Genomic DNA, 25311 nt, shown 5'->3' on the forward strand with positions numbered 1-25311 from the left:
TTAGTTGACATCTTGCTCTATACAAAGCGGGCTGCTACGCAGCCTGCACCTTTGGTCAACCTTTAAAATTTACTTCATGTACTTTCTTTTCAGTTCCATCAACGTTTACAGCCAAGTCATTTACTTTCCTTCTCAGAATGATGTTGGTGCATATTTGTAGCTAGCATCTAATTCGATGATCAATCTCAGAAGGTCCTGGGCATACATCTCGAGCTCCTTATCTTACGTTCGAGAGCTTGAAAACTTCCATTCAAGTACAAACGCTTTCTCTGTCAATGCACACCTATCCTCTGGGGCTGAATGCCTGACGTAACTATGATGTATACTAACATATGCAATACTTTTTTCATGGCTATACATATAGAAACCCCTCGACGTTCCGTCTAATCCTACCGTCATTCAGTTTGCTCGATTTGTCAATAAAAAGAGACCCTTACTACATGTGATTCCAACAAACTGCACATATCTTTACATAATCATTGAATGACATGTCGATTCCTGTATGCGCCAGGTAAATGTGTTTTAGATTCAAATTGTCTTGTCTAAAAGCTATAATGATATTTGCGTCACTCCACAAAACATCTTTTGGGGTTCTGGAATATGTCTGACTCAAATAAAATACGTCAAGATCCATATGACGACCACCGCAGAAACATTGTAGAATTTGATCTTAGTTTTCCATGGCGGCAACATCATATATGAACACTGTGTTTGGCCTTACATTTTTTGGCAGGGGGAACTGACAGCTTTGACTGAATATCGTCTAAATTACTAAGATACGCCATCTTTTGCAGCAGCTGGTACTTGTATTCAAACAGCGTTTCTGAATATATACGTACATGATGAGAGTGGACTCCATTCGGGTGTGTTGGTAATGGCACGAGAACATTTGTCTTATAGCTCTTATGTTATGATGAAGGAGTATCCCATTCTTCTTCATCTTCTATCTTCTTCCACACCACCATTGGACCAGTCACAAAAAAGTCCTGATGCTTCACCCACCCTGACATAACAGCAGCTACACCAGGTCATTATGTCGAATCGCCTTTTATAGAAAAATGGACACTTGTAATAATAAGAATAATATGTGTAACAGCTACAACGCACTCATCTTAGCAACTGAGCTACCATGGTTACATTATAATGAGAGGGTTATGAAGTAAGAAATGATACACTGGATTTTCGATTATATATAAATTAAAAAGTCATGCATTCGATGCAATATATCTGAAAAATTAACGGGTGCTTTCTTCACGTTTACTCCCGTACTAAATTTCCCAAATTATGATTTCTTGCATGCACTGAATTCTGCTTGAAATTCTATCAAACTTATTGGTTGTCTTTTAGTTTCTTTTAGCACTATATTGATACATAGGTGTAATTCATCAACATGCACACTATTCACTTGGAGATAATCTGCAGTGTCTTTATACACACATTGAACACTATGTAGCCATCTGTTCTCTCTTTCCAACCAACATGATTATTACATTACTTGACTGAATTCGGAGAGTAAGAGCACCACAGTTAATGTATGATGGGTCATGGGTTGGGTAATACTGGATGGTCATCTGCTAATTGATATACGCTTCAGCAAATTACATTTCACACCATTTGTGCTCAGTAAACTGCTCTTTGATATTTTTACATACATCTTCAATTTCTAACAACACACACCAGTCATTGGTTTCTACAGTTGCCAGTATACCAAGGTTTGAAAGCTTTGAACCAGTAGATGTTAAACTGTATGTTGAAGCGAAAAGCATTAGAGAGCTAGGGGGAACTGCAAGCTTCTAATTTACAATTTCTACACCTCGTTCATCTTGCAGTGCCATCGGAATCTTCTGAGTTGGCTCATATGTTGGCAGCCAATAATGACCCATACTGTGGTGGGTAGGATCACGTGCACACTTGTGCAAGTCAGGGACGGGCTGACTGTATTCATCACTGAGTGGTACAGACGACCGACGCCGGCAAAATACATTTTGTGCAAGGACCGTACTATTAAAAGCACAATCATAATGACTGTGTAATTGGCACCCTGCATAAAAAGCAGTCTTGGTTCTAGAAGCACACACAAGAGGCGCTGACGATATTCATGTAGAAACTATACATGCTTTATAAGTCAACGTATGGTTTTGCTTCCAAATGAAGTGGTCTTCCACACAAATACCGTGACCTTCAATGTATAATTTGACCACTGGTGTGTGTATCAACAAATCGAAAAGGTGTACATGGTGCCAGCTGTATAAACTCCTAACAAAATCACCATTCTCTACGAAAGTGATTCGGTTAAGGAATGTGCTATAAAGTTTATATTTGCATCTCTCTCATGCCACTGCTAGATATTTCTCACACTAACGAACAGTATTTGTAATGCATTCTGTCTCGATTCCTTGTAGACAGTACATTAGAGGTTCCACAATGTATTCACACAGTTATAAGTGAGGGCAGATTATGGTTTATTGAAAATGGTCGCATACAGTAGCTGGTGTGCTATGTGAGGAATCACTAAGAAATGCAATGCTAGAGTGAAGTCATAAGAAATGTACACAATCCTATGACCAATACACTGGCTTTTCAGGTCTCTGCCGTTACGCTTTCTGGAAGAAATTCTGTCAGCGATTAGGAATCAAGTCTCCCTGTTCTACCACACACTTGCGTTGGATACCATGGAAATGTCTTTTAATGAATACAGCCACTAGTGAGTCATATTTGTGGGACTATCATATCTCAAAACGAGTCACCCTTTTCGAATCTGTCTGCTGAGGACTCCATGTAGTGGAGAAACAGAGTGAGCTGAGGTAATGCGACAGGAACGTGTTTTGACCACTCTGCGGAAATGAGAACATGTTGTCATAGCTCCACCAACCACTTACAATGTGCAAGGCCAGCGTCAAACTAAGCTTTTTCCTGTAACACAAAGTAGTAGAAAAGACATTACAAGCAGTTGCGGTGGTGTTTCATAGCGGGAAAATCAGGAAGACTTCACATCACATGGAAACTGGAAGAAAGACAAGGATATTTCTACTGCATTGGGGTATGTTTCCAAACCACATACCGCTCTGCAGTCTGAAGAAAATCTGCATCTCTCAGTGTGCATTCTTGTTCGTTACTCTAACATTCTACCCCTTCTCATTATTCTGTACCATTCAACATGGAAAAACTATGAACTATACACATTTTTCTAACATCACCCACAGAGAACTTGATACAATACTACCACATCGCTCTCTTCCGATATATCAAAACCAAAGTACCGTCTGCATGCTGACATTGAGCATATATGGCAATACCATTAAATATACAGGTACTGGTCCACTGTAGCAGGTGGTCAGTGATCTAAATCGCTTACACAGGTCAGTGTAAACTTTCATGACCTGTACTATTGGAGGACCATATCCCACAGATTATCAATCACAGGCAGTTTGATGCACTGCTTTTCCACTACAACACATCCAAACAGTGTATGACTACAGATTTGTATACAGAAGTACATTTTGTTTTTCCACGATGACTTGGAGGTCTGTGTCATGAGCTATACTGATATTAACACACCTCGATCCATTGGCTTTCACAGAAAGCTGGACATCGCATGGTGTATACTATGCTGCTCCCACAAGACACAGGATGGTTGAAATAAAAGACAGAGGTGGTGTTTCTTATTCACAAAAGAGAAGAAGACGACACGACATATGGAAACTGGAGGAGTCTATGGCATTGTGGAGCTATCCGCAGGTGTATGATGACCAATATAGTTAAACTCATGTTCCACACTGATGTGGTAGCAGATGCCTGTGTTCCTTTTTTTAAGAGACCCTGAGTATTGATTTTCCATATTGCAGCCACGTAAGCTACCACTGTTTTCATGCTGGCCATTAAGAGAAACTGTTGCTCCCACCAAGACTCCTTCCATCGCAGACAAGTAGTATCAGTCAGTCACAGTGTACCAGTGGAAGGATAAGATGGAAAAGACACCATAGATATGGGACCATGTGCTCTAATAAGCACCACAGTTGATAGTGCGATCAATTTTTGCAATTTTAACAGTTTTTCCATAATTTCAAGCCTGACCAATGATATGGTACGATGTTTCCCAATTTCTGTATCACTGCTAAACTATCCCTCCATTACTTTGTGTGTACTGTTTACTAGATTGCAAATGGTTGGTTGTTTGGTTGTTTGGGGAAGGAGACCAGACAGCGTGGTCATCGGTCTCATCGGATTAGGGAAGGAAGTCGGCCGTGCCCTTTCAGAGGAACCATCCCGGCATTGCAAATGTACCTACGTGACTGTGGAGCTCATTCATTCATGGTTAATTCTAGAACATATACACCAAAGTATACCAGACAGACATTATACTAATGCCGTTAGATTATCTATGTATTTCTAGGACTTTGGTAATATGATTACAATTGCACATCTTTCCCTGTTTGGATGGGAGTCAGTCATATTCTTGCATTCTTAGGATAGAAAGATAGACTTCGACCAACCCTCCCAGTAACACAGTCGCCAATTTAATTTGCAGCTGGCCAGAAGGAGGAGGGTACTATACCCACTACATTTCACGTCTCGTGAAGGAACAGAGCAAATTGAATCAACAACTGCTGTTCAAAGAAGACTGTCCTGCATCAATCTTATTCACAACATCCATCCAACTGCTCAAGATCTCCGCAGATGCTCGCATGTCAAGGAGTTTAGTACTCATAATCGGTGTACTGTAGCCATAAGAGAGTTGTGATGATATAATAGACAGTGGTTTCTGCATGATGGTGCTCCAGATGGACGGAGTTTGAAGCATTTTATGTGAGTCAACTGTGCTGTCAACTCTAAACCTTTGTTCTAGTGACTGGGGTCAGTACCAGGATGATATTGGTAAAAGAGAAATGATCATAGAACATAAACACATTCTCTCTTAAGGCTACACGGTACTGCACTTAAACACACTATTATGTCAAAACCATATGGTTTCAGAAATATTAGTAATGCAGAGTGCAATGCTCTTGATACTTTGATACAAGACAGATCCGTCCAAAATCTTACATACATCCACCGTGCAATTTTTCTGTCCCACTCACTATGGTGAGAAACTTTAAGATGTAGTTTTATCATCCTTCAAAATCAAAGAAAAATGTAGATCCTTTTGTGATATATGTACAATATAGCTACACGGAGGTGTATAGCATCCACTGTTCATATAGGTACGGAAGGGGGTTTGCTATGCTTACAACTACCTAGTTGCAACTACTTCTTAAGGTCAAATAGGTAAGAAACAAGGGTTACTATACTTTTGGCTACCTACTTTCTTGCCTATTTTGCCTTGAAAAATAGTTGTAACTTAGTGGTTGAAAGCATAGTGACCCCATCTTCGTACCTGTATGAATTGTGAATTTTGACTTAGCCCCATCCTGCTGCATCATCATTATTTGATGAAGCATATTCGTGCACTTCCTATGCTTGTTTAGTGTCATAACTGTCTAAGCAACATGTAGGGTGCTATGGGCTCAGTCCTCAACTACAGGACTATAGCTAATATAAATGTAAAACACCTCCTTGAGCAACATGGACATGTCATCCATTGAATACATAGTACAGGGTAAGGACTTACGATGGTAATGTCAGATGACAGCTCAGACTGAAGCTCCCTCACAAGTAGAGGAAGGGAGGGGATGCAGGGTATTGGGGGAGGAGTGGTGGTGGGTGTGGGAGGGCCAACAGCACCTACTGGTGGAGGTGGTGTGAACAAGGTGAGTTGGTCTCTGAACTGCAAGGTGAGCACCCAAAATTTGATATGCTCACCAATAAACTTGAATTTCCCTCCATTTTTTGGATTTCCCGCAAAAATTTCAATTTCCTTCGATTTCCAGTGTGGAGGGAGGGAATGGGGAAGGGAGCCACGTGCCAGCTGGGGAAAGCCCATGATTTCATCAGGGGGTGGGGTTGGGAGTAATGAATTGATCAGTTACTTAATTTCCATAAGTAATCTGATCTAAATTTCATATCAAAACTGGGGAAGTACACTACTGGCCATTAAAATTGCTACACTACAAAGATGACGTGCTACAGACGAGAAATTTAACGTACAAGAAGAAGATGCTGTGATATGCAAATGATTAGCTTTTCAGAGCATTCACACAAGGTTGGCGCCGGTGACGACACCTACAACGTGCTGACATTAGAAAAGTTTCCAACCGATGTCTCACACACAAGCAGCAGTTGACCAGCGTTGCCCACTGAAACGTTGTTGTGATGCCTCGTGTAAGGAGGAGACATGCGTACCATCACGTTTCCGACTTTGATAAAGGACGGATTGTAGCCTATCGCCATTGCGGTTTATCGTATCGCGACATTGCTGCGCTCGTTGGTCGAGATCCAATGACTGTTAGCAGAATATGGAATCGGTGGGTTCAGGAGGGTAATAGGAACGCCGTGCAGGATCCCAACGGCCTCTTATCAATAGCAGTCGAGGTGACAGGCATCTTATCCGCATGGCTGTAACGGATCGTGCAGCCACGTCTCGATCCCTGAGTCAACAGATGGGGACGTTTGCAAGACAACAACCATCTGCACGAACAGTTCGACGACGTTTGCAGCAGCATGGACTACCAGCTCGGAGACCATGGCTGCAGTTACCCTTAACGCTGCATCACAGACAGGAGCGCCTGCGATGGTGTACTAAACGACGAACCTGGGTGCATGAATGGGAAAACGTCGTTTCTTCGGATGAATCCAGGTTCTCTTTACAGCATCATGATGGTCGCATCCGTTTTTGGCGACATCGCGGTGAACGCACATTGGAAGCGCGTATCCGTCATCGCCATACTGGCGAATCACATGGCATGATGGTATGGGGTTCCATTGATTACACGTCTCGGTCACCTCTTGTTCACACTGACGGCACTTTGAACAGTGGACATTACATTTCAGATGTGTTACGACCCGTGGCTCTACCCTTCATTCGATCCCTGGTAAACCCTACATTTCAGCAGCATAATGCACGATCGCATGTTGCAGGTCCTGTACGGGCCTTTGTGGATACAGAAGATGTTCGACTGCTGCCCTGGCCAGCACATTCTCCAGATCTCTCACCAGCTGAAAACGCCTCGTCAATGGTGGCTGAGCAACTGGCTCGTCACAATACGCCAGTCACTAATCTTGATGAAATGTGGTATCGTGTTGAAGCTGCATGGACAGCTGTACCTGTACACGCCATCCAAGCTCTGTTTGACTCAATCCTCAGGCGTATCAAGGCCGTTATTACGGCCAGAGTAGGTTGTTTTGGGTACTGATTATCCAGGATCTATGCAGCCAAATTGCGTGGAAATGTAATCACATGTCAGTTCTAGTATAATATATTTGTCCAATGAATACCCTTTTACCATATGCATTTCTTCTTGGTGTAGCAATTTTAATAGCCAGTATTGTATCTCTATTACCTTACTACTAATGGGTGCCGTAGTTGAGAAAAGAGTGAGACAGATTTGTAGCTTACCTGAATGTCACTCAGTTGAGAAACTGAGCTGACAGTAAAGAATTATGAAACAGAAATTTGGAAAGGAAATTAGAGTTTAGTGAGAAGAAATAAAATCTTGAAGATTGAAACATGATATTGTTATTCTTTCAGAGATGGCAATGGAATTGGAAGGGTAGTAGAACGTAATGGGAAGTACCATGAAACAAGGTTATACGCTGAACATAAGAAAGTAAAACAAGGTTAATGAAGTGTACTAAAATTAAATCAGGAATTGCTGAGGGATTTCGCTTACAAAATAAAACACTATAATATTTATAATGTATGTACGTGTGCTGTAGATGTGTTTTTCTATTTAGGCATGAAGATAACAGACAATGGGAGATGTACAAACGGCTCTGAGCACTATGCGACTTAACTTCTGAGGTCATCAGTCGCCTAGAACTTAGAACCAAATAAACCTAACTAACCTAAGGACATCACACACATCCATGCCCGAGGCAGGATGCGACCGTAGCGGTCACGCGGTTCAAGACTGAAGCGCCTTTAACCGCACGGCCACACCGGCCGGCGGAGAAGTACAGGTGGTGGCCAAAAATAGGGGAACCCCAAAAACACAACACATTTCCCTCCCTAACATTGTGTAGGAAGGGACTTTGCATCGTATTTTTTAATAACTCAGGCACTGCAGTATCGTATCTTTCCGCCGACGCCAGACAAGCGAGTTTCAGCTACGGCGTCTCGCATGTTCGGGAATATACTAGAGATGGGTCGTTCGCGAATTAAAGGGTCCAAAGGAACGGTTCATGAAGATGAATGGAACGAGCGGTGAACGAATTCTAGCGAACGATCTTTCATAGTTCACTTCGGTCGCGGCTTTCTACCTATAGTTCCCAGGAACGGGAAACGGTCGGTCTAGTTCCCGCAACGGCACGTCGGCCGGTCTTGTTCCAGCCTCGGTCCCGTTCCCATCTGTCTCGGTCTCGCTCGGCCGGACTCGTCCTTCGAGTGGCCACTCGTCGCAGTTTCACTGCCGACTGCTCATAATTAGTTCAGTATAAAGTTGTTCGTTCAATCGCTGCACACGCCAATTCCAGATCTGTTTCAACCCTTTTTTGAACTCTGAACTCCCGGTTCTTTTCATATTCTATTCAGCGTCCATGACCGGTAATTAAAATGTATGTTGTAATTACGTAAATTACATAAAATTACGTGGTATGGAATATATATATGTTTTCAGGTAACAAAACGGCATATCAGCTTACTTCACTACTTCGATAAACAGCAGAAAAAATATTTGCAAAAAGGCAAGATTTTTTTGTTATTACACATGCGAAGAAATTTGGCACGGCACACACGAGTGGCCATTTTCCGTCTTTTTTTGATGCAAGGTAAAAGAACATGTTCATTGTAATGGAAGGCAGACTGACTTACAACCGAGTGAACTCTGCGTTCCATAATCGAGCGTCTGGTGTCACATTTTGCGAGGAGAATTTGATAATTTCTACAATATTGTTTCAGTGCCACAGTGTGGCGCACGAAAAATCGACCCCGAGTGCTAGACCGCTCATTGTCGACTACCAATCGCCATCTATTGTTTCGAAGTTGTTATTTGCATTAGCTTATATGTTATTTCTTCACTGCCTAATTATTACGTGTTTATCTATTCTGCTCATAGAAGTCAACAAATCCTGCGTAATTGGAGAGCAGACTGTACTCGGGGCACCACCTTATATTATTTCACTGCGATCAGCCGCATAACGCTACAGTTGTCTAAACGAGAGGTTTTGCACAATCAAGAAAATTACAAATGTGTGAGAATTCTGTTATAAATAAAAACTCTGTAATTCAGGGTGGAGATAAGTGCCCCCTCTTGGCGCCTTCCATCTTCAGTCACCTATGCCACTAATTTTCAGTTTTTCAAAAAATGGTTCTGAGCTCTATGGGACTTAACATCTGTGGTCATCAGTCCCCTAGAACTTAGAACTACTTAAACCTAACTAACCTAAGGACATCACACACATCCATGCCCGAGGAAGGATTCGAACCTGCGACCGTAGTGGTCACGCGGTTCCAGACTGAAGCGCCTAGAACCGCACGGCCACACCGGCCGGCTCAGTTTTTCATAAGAACCGCCTACCAAGCACAAATGAACGGCGAACGAGTAAAAATGAAAGGTTCCCAAAAAGGAGCGATCACCAGTGTACTAGTTCCGAAGGATGATAGAGTTTGCCCACCTGTAGAATATACGCAATGGATGTGTACGAGTACAAGATATAGACAGATAGCTTACCTGGTAAGGAGGTTTGGGTCTGGCTGTCAGTTGTGTTCAGACAAGCTAATGATACCGTGACCACTCGCAATAAGCGGGAAATCTGAATTCGACTCCCAAACCGACCAAAATTTTCACTGTCGTCATTCCATTATACAACTAATGGATGCGCATATTCGCAACTGCGAATACAGTTAAAGTATTCCATAACATCTGTAGTTATTCATTGAAGACATAAAGTCTGTAAATGAGTCCGTAATCATTTTTGGCACTTTATTTTTAGAAGTCCGTCTTGATCACACAGATTTCTTACACTTTATTACCGGTTTCGGCTACTCTGCCATCTTCAGATGATTAAAATATTCTGATGTAAATCATGGTCAAGTTAAACATCTGAGTACATGGTATGTACCATAACGATGATTTACATCAGAATATTTTAATCATCTGAAGATGGCAGAAAGTGTAAGAAATCTGTCTAATCAAGATGGACTTGTAAAAATAAAGTACGTATGTTGTTGCCGCAGTGCCCGTTCCCTCGGACATGCATGTATGTGCGAAGGAACTTTGCATCGTATTTCTGAATAACACAGCCACTATAATATCATACAAAGAGATGGTTGTCAATGACAACGAAAGCTTATCTATCAAAGAGATATTTGTTAATATCTGATGTAAAATCATCTGTCATGAAGCATTTTCTGGAAGTATTTGTCTGGAGCATGGAAGAGAAACGTGGATGAAAGCAGTATAGAGAAGACCGGAGCAGAATCATTTGTTACTTAGTGCTACATTCGGGTACATCGAATAACTAATGAGGAGGTAATGAGACGTGGCCATTGTGGGAAGTATGGAACGGCAACAGTGTAGAGGGACACAAAGGCTTCAGTACAGTAAATAGGTGTTGTAATGATTATGTAGAGATGGAGTCATTTGCACAGGAGAGACTGGAATGGACAGCTGTATGTAACCAGAGTTGGGAATGAATGCCAAAACAGCAGCAACACTTATCAAAAAGTTCGATAGGCTCTGAGCACTATCGGACTTAACATCTGAGGTCATCAGCTCCCTAGAGCTTAGAACTACTTAAACCTAACTAACCTAAGGAAAACACACACATCCATGTCCGAGGCAGGATTCGAACCAGCGACCATAGCGGTTGCGCGGTTCCAGACTGAAGCGACTAGAGCCGCTCGGCCACACCGGCCAGCACACTTATCGCTATTGATGAAATTCACTTACAAAACAATCCCTGCCTAATGTTTTCTGTACACAAAATTATCACCAATTGTTTCCTAATAGTTACAAAGCCGTTTTCGATGCAAAGGGTAAATCGTCTATCTGGTTGTCACCCAAGTATTCAGAACTCCCCATATCTACGAATTTCGCCACGAACATCACTGTCTTCATTTTTTTTCTCTTACAGTATTCTCAGTTTCGTCATGAAATATGACGCACAAGTTATACGAGGAAAACAAGTTTATGTTGAAACTTGTCAAACTTTATATTAGATTCATAAGAGTCTGTCGTGGGTACACAGTTTTTTGCATGCACGACAGTTAAAAACCATAGGATATAATACCGTGTACTAGACGATAATCTGATGATTTTACATACACAAAATCAGTTGCCATTTCATCGAACTTACCGATTTTCTTGGAGCAATAGCTTCCAAAAAATGGTTCAAACACTATGGGACTTAACATCTGGGATAATGAGCTCCGTAGACCTACACCTACTTAAAACTAACTAACCTAAGAACATCACACACATGAATGCCCGAGGCAGGACTTAACATCTGAGGTAATCAGCCCCCTAGACCTACACCTATTTAAACCTAACTAACCTAAGAACATCACACACATCGATGCCCGAGGCAGGATTCGAACCTTCGACCGTAGCAGCAGCGCTGTTCCGGACTGAAGCGCCTAGAACCGCTCGTCCACAGCGACTGGCGAATAGCTTCCAGATTATCGAGTTAACATGCTATCTGCGCCTTAGGTAGTGGAACGATACACCACAGGGACCAAATTCTGGCTTTTTCACTAAATTTTGGCATTACATACGGGTTATACACGTCGTAACGAGTATTTATCCGGAGGTGGATCACATACACAGACAAAATTCGCACTTAAAGGCTTCAAAAACAAATTACCGGTATGTAGTAGTATCAAGTTTACAAATTCATTCAATAAAAAATAAATGAAATCGTTCCAGTTTTCCTTTAGCTACTACAGTTTAAATCATACACAAGCGCTGTGTAAAAATATTCCAGTCGACGGTTTTCGCTATGATAATTTACTATGTATTGTTATTCAAAATTTTGAAAGTCCGTCGTGTATACTGTAGTGCCAAAATTCTGAGTTTTGAAACCATTGTGGCTGGACCGCCACAAAAAGGTCTGAAAAGTCATTTCCCTAGTGATTTTTAACGCATTTTTACGTAGATAGCCCGAGTTCTTTCCCGTTTCAGCAACGCTTAAGAGGTATCAATTGCATTCGTAGCACACGCCTTTAGCTTCTCATACCGTGGAATCATTTATGATATTTATCCTGCATTTGAAACACTTGAATATTCAGATTAATATGTTACCTCATGGTCATCAACCATTAATTGGCATCTGAAATGCTGTTCGCCTCGATAGCTGAGTGGTCAGCGTGACCGAATGCTATGCAAAGGGGCCCGGGTACGATTCCCGGCTGGGTCGGAGATTTTCTCTGCTCAGGGACTGGGTGTTGTGTTGTCTTCATCATCATCATCATTTAATCCTCATCGACACGCAAGTCGACGAAGTGGCGTCACCGAAAAGGACTTGCACCAGGCGACTGGTCTACCCGACGGAGGCCCTAGCCACACGACATTTCATTTCATCTGAAACCATGAAATAATTGAATAAACGAAAGTGGCCGTTAAGTTTATCGCTACAGTATAGATGATACATTTTTACATATTTTCCCCAGGCTTTCGTAGATGATGCCAGTGGGTATAGTGAGCACGTAGTGCAGTAGGGAAAGTAAATAGTCGGAACAGAGACAAATGGGAAACCGTTGTAGCGATAATACGGACCGCAAATTGGGACATCCATTAATATAAGCAACTTTGAGTAGTGAAATATTTTAATGACGAGTTGCCTGAGGACGACCGTCTCGGGAAAAGCGAAGCTGTTTGGTTAACTGAGTGCCGCTGTGATTAAAGGTGATTGAATGACGGTGAGCGCACAAGCAGGAAACGGAGAGTTGAACATGCACGCCTCATCACAGAATGTGGAAGTAGGAGGGCTAATCACTCTGTAAAACAAGATGGACGGCTTTCCGTGACAGATCTGACTACAGTGTGCAATACTGACGTAAGTACAAGTGTTTTGGAGCTCAGTATTGAGCACACATGGTTGAACATGCGTTTCAGCAGCCGACAACGACTAAGGGTTTCAATCTGGTCCCAACGATATCGTCAATTGCAGTTTTAGTGGGCACGGGATCCTCACGAATGGACCGTGGATCGAAGTAAGAGCGTCACAAGGTGGGATGAATCAAGTTTCTCGTTACACCAGGTACATCGTCGTGTCTGGTTACGCCGTCATCCAGGTAAACGGCTGTTCGAACATGCACCGCGCCACGGACACAAGCTGATGCCGGTAGTATCATGTTACGAAGACATTCACCTATGTTTCCATCTGACGTGTGCTAGTAATCCAAGACATCATGACAGGCGTGGACCACGTGAACATTATAATGTACTATGTGCATGCCTTCTTGCTTGTTCTCTTCCACAACAAAAATGGCATTATCCAGTGTGATTACTGTACATGCCACAAGGCCAGAATCGTCTTACAGTGGTTTGAGGAGCATGATAGTGAACTGACGTTGGTATTTTGTCCACCAAATTCTCTTGATCTAACCTCGGTGGGATACATCTTAGACTATCTGGCGCCATCTCCTCGTCCACATACAGCTGGCCCGTAATTTACGAGAATTTCGTGACGTCTGCGTAGATATCTAGTGCCACGTAATACCAAAACGTACCAAGTACGATCAAAATGTGGATAAACACGCCATTAAGCAGATGCCCATGATGTTTTGGCTCATCAGTGAATACGTCATTGGATCTGTAGTGATCGATTCTATTTGCTACTGTCCTCTTATTTGGTGCTGTAAGTTTAGCGAACTGCAAGCGGCACATAAATTTCAATTTAGTAAAGATGTTTCGCCGTACACGTCTATTACCACCAATTTCATACAACATTTTGTTTTCAAGACTAGCATAAATAATTGAGTAGGTATGATAATGTTATTCATCTTAATTCATTCAAAATGTGCATATGTGTATGAAATCTTATGGGACTTAACTGCCAAGGTCATCAGTCCCTAAGCTTACACACTACTTAACCTAAATTATCCTAAGGACAAACACACACACCCATGCCTGAGGGACTCGAACCTCCGCCAGGACCGGCCGCACAGTGCATACCTGCAGCGCCTTAGGCCGCTCGGCTAATCCCGCGCGGCTCTTATATTCATTAATGTCTTTCGTATCGTTAGCGTCATTATACATCATACAGAAAACGTTTTGGCCTTCTAATGACCTACTTACTGAGGTCATTAAAGAGGTGGAACACGTTACTGTGTAACATAAATGTTATGACCCGTTTCTTTGATAATTAAATTCACACTCCAGTATCTTTAAGTCTCTTACTGTGTTCGCAGCTGCCATCTCCTGAACACTGCTGGGAAAACTGGGGATATCGGAAGGACTGTAAATCGGTCGTCTACCACTCCCACGGAGCCCACCACAGTGCACGACTGCGAAGTCGATCACATATCTTCTCAAACGTGAATAATTTTGGCAATGCTGTTTAACTTTCAATCTGACACCTCGTGATATCTCTGAGTTTGACTGTAAATTCAATTGCATCGCGGTTATAATGATTACAAGCACTGAGGGCTCTAACAACCCTACCACAACAAAGGTCAAAATTTAATAATGATTGTGGTGTTCAAATGGCTCTGAGCACTATGGGACTCAACTGCTGAGGTCATTAGTCCCCTTGAACTTAGAACTAGTTAAACCTAACTAACCTAAGGACATCACAAATATCCATGCCCGAGGCAGGATTCGAACCTGCGACCGTAGCGGTCTTGCGGTTCCAGACTGCAGCGCCTGTAACCGCACGGCCACTTCGGCCGGCGATTGTGGTGTTGCTCACGCTGCTAAATACTGCATTTTCGGGCAACAACAAAGTTATTATGTGGGAGGTGTCATTAGAGCACAGTTAATAAAGTCATTTCACGTAATAGTGAATAAACTAGGCACTTATCTTTTTGTGTTTCCCACGCTGGTCTCGTTGTGAAATCATGGCTCAAACGTTGAAAATCTAGGTGGTGATGATTCCAAGATCGGATGCAGAGAGGCCTAGGTTTTATTCTGCTATATTCAAAAGTTTTTTAGATGTGTTTCACAAACCATTCTTGAAGATTCAACCTTTGAAAGTTAGCACAATGGTGATGTAAAAAAAGTAATTATCACTCCCAATTCAAATTACACTTCCTTTTGTTGCTTTTGTTGCAATGGCACGTAACACACAAAACATCACTTCGCAATACAAAACATACTTGAAAACATCTTCCTCACTGTTAAAGTTCACATTTTATAAACTGTCTACAATATGCGTCTTTCCAACATAACGTCCAAGACTTGACTTTCTCAAGGTCCGACTCTCTAACTAACAATCGCTTACGCGCCAAAAAATCAAGCGTTACAAGTACGTCAAAGATCATAGTGACAAAAGAAAGAATACACATAAAAATAATATCATTGCAATATAAACATATCGATGTATCAGAGTACCTCTACATTAATGAAATCAAATCTAAATGTTGTCTCAGAAATATGTTAACTATTCTACAGAAACACAGTAAAATATTGCTGGTATGGAGAGGTTCAGGTGAGGTGCCGTAATGGTTACGCAATTCAAGTACCATTACAGGGCCCATATGTACTTCTAACTGGTGTTAGCAATTTTCACGCTAATGTTGCGTTACAAACTTATGTCTTCAGGGACTTCGTATGAGACTACTATCCGTATACTGCATTAGAAGCAAAAAACCTACACGAACGTCTAACCTTATGTTGCCGGGTTGCTGCTCGCCGCTAGCCGGCGTGGCACGGCGGTAATGAATCAAACAGTCTGTGTCTTATCGGTCTATTTAACCCGCACCATCTGTGCTCGCTACGATTCTCTCGCCAAGCGAAGCTATGAAGCTTGTTTGTGTTTCGAGCTGTGACCAACGCCGTATGTCATTAGGTGCTTGAAGGCCACTCCAGCGGTGCTGCGTTTGGCTCTGGTAGCACTCTGCTCGATACTTGAACAGCTGCAGGGTAATTACTCCCTTCGGGCGGCGGGCAGCGAGCAGCGAGGCTGTAGCGTAAATGAACAAGGCACCCGACGAGCGACAAGGTGCGGTGTGCCAGCAGCGTGGAGAGACATGCCAGCTGAGAGTCTGTAACATAAACTTAGCCTGAGACTTGCTCTAAAACAGTGCCAGGGGCTTTTCTGAAACTAAAAGAGTTTGTAATTCGGTGCTCTGCGTTACATGACCACATAGCTCCGACAGATGTGTGATTTTGATTACAAAGGAAAGACTGAACAGAGAAATTTGTCAACTTCATTTACAGAGTAAAGCGGATCCGTATGCCGACTGCGTCTCATACCCGAAAGTGATTACGATTGTTGAGGAAAAATATACTGTGTCGAATTCTTCATACGGGTAACAGACATCCTTTCGGCAAATGCAGCGTGGTCTACGGACTATGGTAAAGCTACCTGCTGTGTGGTCAGGTGAATACAGGGACACAAATACAAAATCAAATAGGTGTAATGCAGGAGTAGGTTTAACAATGAATAAAAAAATAGGAGCGCGTGTAAGCTACTACAAACAGCATAGTGAACGCATTATTGTGGCCAAGATAGAGACGAAGCCCACGCCCACTACAGTAGTACAAGTTTATATGCCAACTAGCTCTGCAGATAATGAAGAAATTGGTGAAATGTATGATGAGATAAAAGAAATTATTCAGGTAGTGAAGGGAGATGAAAATATAATAGACATGGGTGACTGGAATTCCACAGTAGGAAAAGGAAGAGAAGGAAACGTAGTAGGTGAATATGGATTGGGGCTAAGAAATGAAAGAGGAAGCCGTCTGGTAGAATTTTGCACAGACCATAACTTAATCATAGCTGACACTTTGTTCAAGAGTCATGAAAGAAGGTTGTATACATGGAAGAAAACTGGAGATACTAGAAGGTTTGAGATAGATTATATAATGGTAAGACAGATATTTAGGAACCAGGTTTTAAATTGTAAGACATTTCCAGGGGCAGATGTGGACTCTGACCACAATCTATTAGTTATGAACCGTAGATTAAAACTGGAGAAACTGCAAAAAGGTGGAAATTTAAGGAGATGGGACCAGGATAAACTGAAAGAATCAGAGGTTGTACAGAGTTTCAGGGAGAGCATAAGGGAACAATTGACAGGAATGGGGGAAAGAAATACAGTAGAAGAAGAATAGGTAGCTTTGAGGAATGAAATAGTGAAGGCAGCAGAGGATCAAGTAGATAAAAAGACGAGGGCTAGTAGAAATCCTTGGGTACCAGACGAGATACTGAATTTAATTGATGAAAGGAGAAAATGCTAAAATGCAGTAAGTGAAGCAGGCAAAAAGGAATACAAACGTCTCAAAAATGAGATCGACAGGAGGTGCAAAATGGATAAGCAGGGACTGCTAGAGGACAAATGTAAAGATGTAGAGGCTTATCTCACTAGGGGTAAGATAGATACTGCCTACAGGGAAATTAGAGAGACCTTTGGAGAAAAGAGAACCACTTGCATGAACATCAAGAGCTCAGATGGAAACTCAGTTCTAAGCAAAGAAGGGAAAGCAGAAAGGTGGAAGGAGTAAATAGACGGTCTATACAGGGGCGATGTTCCTGAGGACAATATTATGGAAATGGAAGAGGAGGTAGATAAAGATGAAATGAAAGATATGATACTGCGTGAAGAGTTTGACAGAGCACTGAAAGACCTAAGTCGAAACAAGGCCCCGGGAGTAGACAACATTCCATTAGAACTACTGACAGCCTTGGGAGAGCCAGTCCTGACAAAACTCTTCCATCTGGTGAGTAAGATGTACGAGACAGACGAAATTCCCTGAGACTTCAAGAAGAATATAATAATTCCAGTCCCAAAGAAAGCAGGTGTTGACATATGTGAAAATTACCGGACTATAAGTTTAATAAGTCACAGCTGCAAAATACTGACGCGAATCTTTACAGACGAATGGAAAATCTGGTAGAAGCCGATCTCGAGGAAGATCAGTTTGGATTCCGTAGAAATGTTGGAACACATGAGGCAATACTGACCCTACGACTTATCTTAGAAGAAAGATTAAGGAAAGGCAAACCTACGTTTCTAGCATTTGTAGAGTTAGAGAAAGCTTTTGACAATGTTGACTGGAATACTCTCTTTCAAATTCTGAAGTTGGAAGGGGTAAAATACAGGGAGCGAAAGGCTATTTACAATTTGTACAGAAACCAGGTGGCAGTTATGAGAGTCGAGGGACATGAAAGGGAAGCACTGGTTGGGAAGGGAGTGAGACAGGATTGTAGCCTCTCCCCGATACTATTCAATCTGTATATTGAGCAAGCAGTAAAGGAAACAATAAAAAAGTTCGGAGTAGGTATTAAAATCCATAGAGAAGAAATAAAAACTTTGAGGTTCGCCGATGACATTGTAATTCTGTCAGAGATAGCAAAGGACCTGGACGAGAAGCTAAACGGAATGGACCGTGTCTTGAAAGGAGGATAGATGAACAGCAACAAAAGCAAAACGAGGATAATGGAATGTAGTCGAATTAAGTCGGGTGATGCTGAGGGAATTAGATTAGGAAATGAGACACTTAAAGTAGTAAATGGGTTTTGCTATTTGGGGAACAAAATAAGTGATGATGGTCCAAGTAGAGAGGATATAAAATGTAGACTGGCAATGGCAACGAAAGCGTTTCTGAAGAAGAGAAATTTGTTAACATCGAGTATAGATTTAAGTGTCAGGAAGTCGTTTCTGAAAGTATTTGTATGGAGTGTAGGCATGTATGGAAGTAAAACATGGACGATAAATAGTTTAGACAAAAAGAGAGTAGAAGCTTTCGAAATGTGGAGCTATAGTATGAAGATGAAGATTGGATGGGTAGATCACATAACTAATGAGGAGGTATTGAATAGAATTGGGGAGAAGAGGAGTTTGTGGCACAACTTGTCTAGAAGAAGGGATCGGTTGGTAGGACATATTCTGAGGCATCAAGGGATCACCAATTTAGTACTGGAGAGCAGCGTGGAGGGTAAAAATCGCAGAGGGAAACCAAGAGACGAATACACTAAGCAAATTCAGAAGGATGTAGGCTGCAGTAGGTACTGGGAGATGAAGAAGCTTGCACAGTATAGAGTAGCATGGAGAGCTGCATCAAACCATTCTCAGGACCGAAGACCATAACAGCAACAACCTGCTGTGTCCACAGCTATACATACATTGTGCGCCACACTCCAGGCAGTCTCCAGCATGGTGACATCAAGTTATGATCAGTCACCATATAGATGGCGGACCTAAAAGGGACGTTATTGTGCTTCAGCCACTAGACTTACAAACAGTCCGTTACTTCCAGTGATAGTTGTGTCTGCCGGAACAAAGGGCACTGACACCAAGAAATACATTTTGTGTGATCCAAATAGCAGATGATCATCATTCTGCCGTTCGCCTGTAAAAGTGGACACTCCGCTCCACTGGACCAATAATCACAGATCGTCAGTTGTCGCATACCGTCAGATGTCGCAGTAAAGCAGTTAACGACCGATTACGTACAGTATAGTATACATTTGCCGTAGCCCATCAGCTACCAACGAGTGACGACTATAAATTTAATGCCGAGTGTGGAATTGTGTGGCATTATTCCAGCCATAACTAAAAACTCCGATTGCAGTCCGGAGCCGTGCGAGGCAGCCGCGCGGGCTAGGGTGCCTTGTCACGGTCCGCACGGTTCCTCCCGTCGGAGGTTCGAGTCGTCCCTCGGGCATATATATATGTATGTATGTGTGTGTGTGTGTGTGTGTGTGTGTGTGTGTGTGTGTGTGTGTTGTCCTTAGCGTAAGTTATTTTACGTTCGATGTGGCAATAAGATCTTATGGGATGAAACTGCTCAAGTCATCAGTCCCTAAGCTTGCACACTACTTAACACAAGTTTCTAAATTTCAACAGCAGTCCAGACTGAACAACTATTATATTAGTTAGCCATCGTTCACTGACAAGGAACCAATTCCGCTACGGTCGCAGGCTCGAATCCTGCCTCGGGCATGGATGTGTGTGATGTCCTTAGGTTAGTTAGGTTTAAGTAGTTCTAAGTTCTAGGGGACTGATGACCTTGGAAGTTAAGTCCCATAGTGCTCAGAGCCAAGGAACGAATTGTGCGCAAGTTCATAAAGGGCAATGATGTTTACGGCATTCGGCGTCCCACATATTGTCTTCCATGCAACCACAACATTGTCTGCTAACGGCAACAGGAGGCGGGACTGGAGTTATCCAATGGTGAGCACAGTGTGAGGCTGCAGGATGTAGTTGAACAGCTGAGTCGACGAGTAACTAACACTGTGCAACAGTTGTTGTGGTGTTGATACAAAGCAGAGCAATGGCAACGATAAACAAGGCAAACCCTGCATTATATCTACAACAGATGTCGAAGTTGACATTTGACCCCCCAGGTTAGCAGAGAGCGATAATGCGCTGCTTCCAGGACTCGGGTAGGCGCGCCGGCCCCGGTTCGAATCCGTCCGGCGGATTACCGACGGCAAAAAATTGAGGACAAGTCTTGAAATGTCTACGTGACGTTGTCGAGTTCATTGGCACAACAAAAGGAAACATGCTATAAGAGTCTACCACAATCAACCAACTAGTGTTCTAAAAACGTCTCAAAATGTCTATGTGCACACTTTGCCATGATGAGTGCGATTACGGCCAAGCTGAGAATTTTTGTGGCAGAGCGGACTGATTATCCGCACATGCATGCCACTATGACGTCATTTGTTCTATGTGGGCGTCCATACCCTCCCAAGTACAATGTCGGCGCTTTAACTATTTTGTACAAACAATCCCCCAGTGGCCTTCGTGACGTAAGTGCAACAACTCCTTTTAAAAAGCTTTGGGGATAAACACACGTGACTGTCCACTGTCATTTTGAACAAGAATCACACCTCTCTGTATAGCGAGGCTATGCCGACGTGCAAAGCATCGGCGCACTACAGAGTTTTTTATGTTATGCAGTGAGTGAGGCAAAGATGTGCGAATGTATTCGAGCAAAATGTTCAAACTTGAATCAGCTTCAGTGGCCTGTGCTATTTTCTGATACTTCTGAGGAAAGCATTGAAGCTATGCAGAATCCTAGAATTTCGTACAGGTACTGAGACAACAAAGCCCATCTTTGCAATTTTTGGGCGGTCCGTACAGGAACCAGTTTCGTCGGATGAAATAAGGACTGCAGTGCCCTGTGATCCGTTTCTAAGTAGAATTTTCTGCCATACAAATAGTGGTGGAATTTGGTGACACCATACACAACACCTAATGCCTCTTTCTCTATTTGTGATTAGTTACACTGAACTTTGGACAACATTTTTGATGCCTGCCTCTATCACAAATTCTGTGCGAAAACACTGCACCGATTCCGTAAGAGGAAGCATCAACTTGTAATACAACAGGTGTTTCAGGATCAATGAGCACCAAACATCGATCACTAAGTAATGTAAAGCTTATTGGCACTCATCTGTCCCAGCAAAGGGGACATTCTTGCGACGCAAGCGATGCCATGGAGCTGCGATTTCTGCAGCATTCGGTATGAATTGAATATAATAAAAAATGGTTCAAATGGCTCTGAGCACTATGGGACTTAACTGCTTAGGTCATCAGTCCCCTAGAACTTAGAACTACTTAAACCTAACTAACCTATGGACATCACACACATCCATGCCCGAGGCAGGACTCGAACCTGCTCCCGTAGCGATCGCGCAGTTCCAGACTGTAGCTCCTAGAACCGCTCGGCCACTCCGGCCGGCTGAGTATAATAGTTCAGTTCCCTAAATGTGACTGCAATTCTGTGACATTGCGAGGAACTGGCTAACAAATGAGACATTACAGGATGTACACCTTGACTAAGATACTGCAACTCAGGTATAAAAAAATTACACTTTTCCAGTCTAAACTTTAGTACTGCATCAGATAACACATGAAACAAAGCATGCAAATTTGCAATGTGCTCTTCAGGTATACGACCTGCTACGACAATATCGTCCAAATAGTTTGAACAGTTTGATGCTTGAACAGTCAGCTATTAAAAATACCATTGGAAAATGGCGGGTGTGGAAACACTGCGAAAAGGCAAACGCAAATATTTGAACACATCCAAATGATTGTTCGGAACACACACTTTTTGAGATTCTTCATTGAAGATATGCGCAGCGAAAATCAACATTTGAAATGTATCGACCGGCGCCTAATCTGTGCATGAGATCCTTTGGGCGTGACAATGGATAAGTATCAATAACAGATTGTGGGTTGACTGTAGACTTAAAGTCAACACAGAGGCGAATGCGACCTGAAGGTTTGGGGAGCAATACCAGTTGACGTGCCCATTCTTTACGTTCAGCAGCGACTTTGTGCGTAATGCAATAGGAACAGTTCTGACCTGGTAAAATTGTGACTGAGCATTGTCATTCGGAGTAATACGTGGAACAAAATTGTTAGCCTTGCCTAAATCTTCAGGGAATTCTTTGAGCAAGCCTAGTTATACTCTCTTTAGCATTGAATGCAGATCCTGACAACACATTGTCCTGAATTTTAAAGCCAAACAAATCAAATGAATCAATGCCAAATATGTTCTCACAGTCACGTGATTGTAGCAAAGTGAAAGTCACAATTCGCGTATGCGCTTGATACGAAACAGGCACTATACATTTTCTGAAAACAAGAATGTCTTGTCCATTATAAGCCATCAGGTATGTGCTAGTTTGAGATAGGCACTGGGAGCCTAACAGTTAATATTTTGTTATGATTCACAATGTAACAGAGGCACCCGTGTCCAACTGAAATTTCAGACATTTCCACTAATATGCAAATGTACAAAAAGTTGGTTGGACTGCCGTAGCACTGAAGAAACTGTTCACTTACTTGATTTGCTAATGCCTGCAACAGGTGTTGAATACACCGGATTGATTACAAGGGTCTTGTGACTAGATTTCTGTAACTGGGAAGAATTCTTATGTTTGTTCTGTTGCAAACATAGGAATTGTGCATGACCTTTCTTGCCTCAAGCTTACCACTTCTTGTCTTGACAGGCCATCTTTGGATTTGTGCCATGAATAGCACCGAGGGCATGACTTAATTCCATTCGCCTGTTTAGAGAGCTGCTTATGCTGTGTGGACATGTGTTTACACTGTGTGGCACTCGCAAGCTGTTGCTGCCTAATGGTCCGGTCGCGAGCAAGGAGCGACTCGACCCGAGAAATTTGCGGCTGCACAAATTTATCGGCCGACACGGCACCTGAATCATACTGCCCTATGTGCTGAAATGATGGATCAGACTGTTTCAAAATCTGTTCTCTAAGTCTGACATCAGTTACAATGTACACGATCGCATCACACAACATAACATCTGAATATAGAGCACCACATGCACATTTGAATCCTCGTCATACCCTGCAAGTCTGTTACCCACTCACGATAATTTTGTTCTGGCCTTTTGTTGCGATTAAAGAACTGATACCTAGCTGCTGACACATTCACTTGTTGGTCATTGTAGGTAGTTAGCAAATCTACAACTTGTCCATAGGAAAGTTCACTCGGACTAGCGTTAGGAAACAATTTTTGAATGAGTCAAAACACTACACTACCTACAGGTGGACAGTAAATACTGAAATTTCACAGTACCTGGTACATTATGAGCAGTTATGTGGGCTTCAAACTGTTGCAACCATTTGAGCCATTCCTCGTCTTGTTCATTAAAGTGGCGAAAAGGCGGTGTAGCACTCGGAGCCACTGTAGGTGTTGTTTGTTGTTCTGTTGAGCGCACAGCGTTGGTCAGTAGCAGCTGCGCTGTTTAGCAGCGTTGAAATTTGTTGGCTCTGAAACTAATGCATCTGAATTAGCTGTATTCCATCTATCGCTTGCAGGTGAGGGACCTGAGCAGGGGTGGATTAGGTGGGCTGCTCATATAGGGAGTGAGAAATGCAATACACAGACAAGGCAAGCAAGAAAAGTAAGAACAAAAGCAAAGAAAATTTCCACAACCCCCACCTGAAAACACTGATTAGCAAAAACATTATAAGAGGCACTGTTGAAGCAGGTAAATACAGCCCTGCAAAGAAAAGAGGATGTAGATTTAAGGCGCCAGAAAAACAGAGAAAACCACGACCAAAACACAGGTGGCCCCTATGGAATCCATTAACATTCTCGTCGCCAATGGTGTGTTCTGCCTACTCGTCGAATATGCAGTGCCTAGGAAATCTGCTTTCTTGGTTCGCTAGACAACAAGTCAAACAAATCGTATTAATGAGTTTTCATAACAGTAAGATTAGCTCATGGTAGTAAAGAATTATTTCGTAAGTTAGTGGGCTCAGATATCTGTATTTATATTTCATTTATAAAGGACAATTAGAACGTGTCGGTTTGACGGCGTTTCTGCATCATATATGTAACGTAGCACAACTCCAATGGGCTTATAACAGCAACGACAATATAGGCAATGGAACAGTGTGGCATTTGTCTTTTCGATGAGGGTGCGGTAAACGCGGAACCGTGAGCTATGGCAACGTTATTACCAAATGAGTTCAGAAGAGGACCAAAGTGCTATTATTCTTTTCGTGGGGGCCGAAAGACAAACACCAGCAGACATCCATCGGAAAATGAAGAATGTTTATGGTGTAGCATGTCGGTCGAAAACGACCTTTGTGGAGTGGCGCGCCCAGTTCCGAGTTCCTTGCTATCGGACACAAGACGCCGGTCGATCTGGAAGTTAAGCAGAAGTTACGCTAACTCATGTGAAAGACGCTCGACAACCCGCCCTATAATCTTCTCCTCTCCCCATGAGGTTATCACGCCTTCGGTCCCTTAAAAAAGGCTATGAATGGTAGACGATTCCTGTCGAAAGGGGATGTGCAGCAGTCAGCGACGGAATTCTTCACACAGCAGGACACGGTGTTCTAACAAACGGGAATCTTCAGCCTGGTGCATCGATGGGATGGTTGCCTCAATGCTCACAGAATTTTGCTTCATTAGCAAAGCGATTCTGGACTGTACGGCTTGAGAAAGCAAACTTTTTGATTGCCTCTTAAATTAGACAGATAAGGAGTTTTACAGTGTTCAAAATTAATGTCCGTTATCTATTTACGGTATTCATTGTAAGTGAGGCAAACAAAAAGTATTTTTAAAGATACATATAATATGCTGTGTTCTTTAACATACTCTCTGTCGAGCAACCG

Source organism: Schistocerca piceifrons, chromosome X, assembly GCF_021461385.2.
Source record: "Schistocerca piceifrons isolate TAMUIC-IGC-003096 chromosome X, iqSchPice1.1, whole genome shotgun sequence".
Classification (NCBI taxonomy): Eukaryota; Metazoa; Arthropoda; class Insecta; order Orthoptera; family Acrididae; genus Schistocerca; species Schistocerca piceifrons.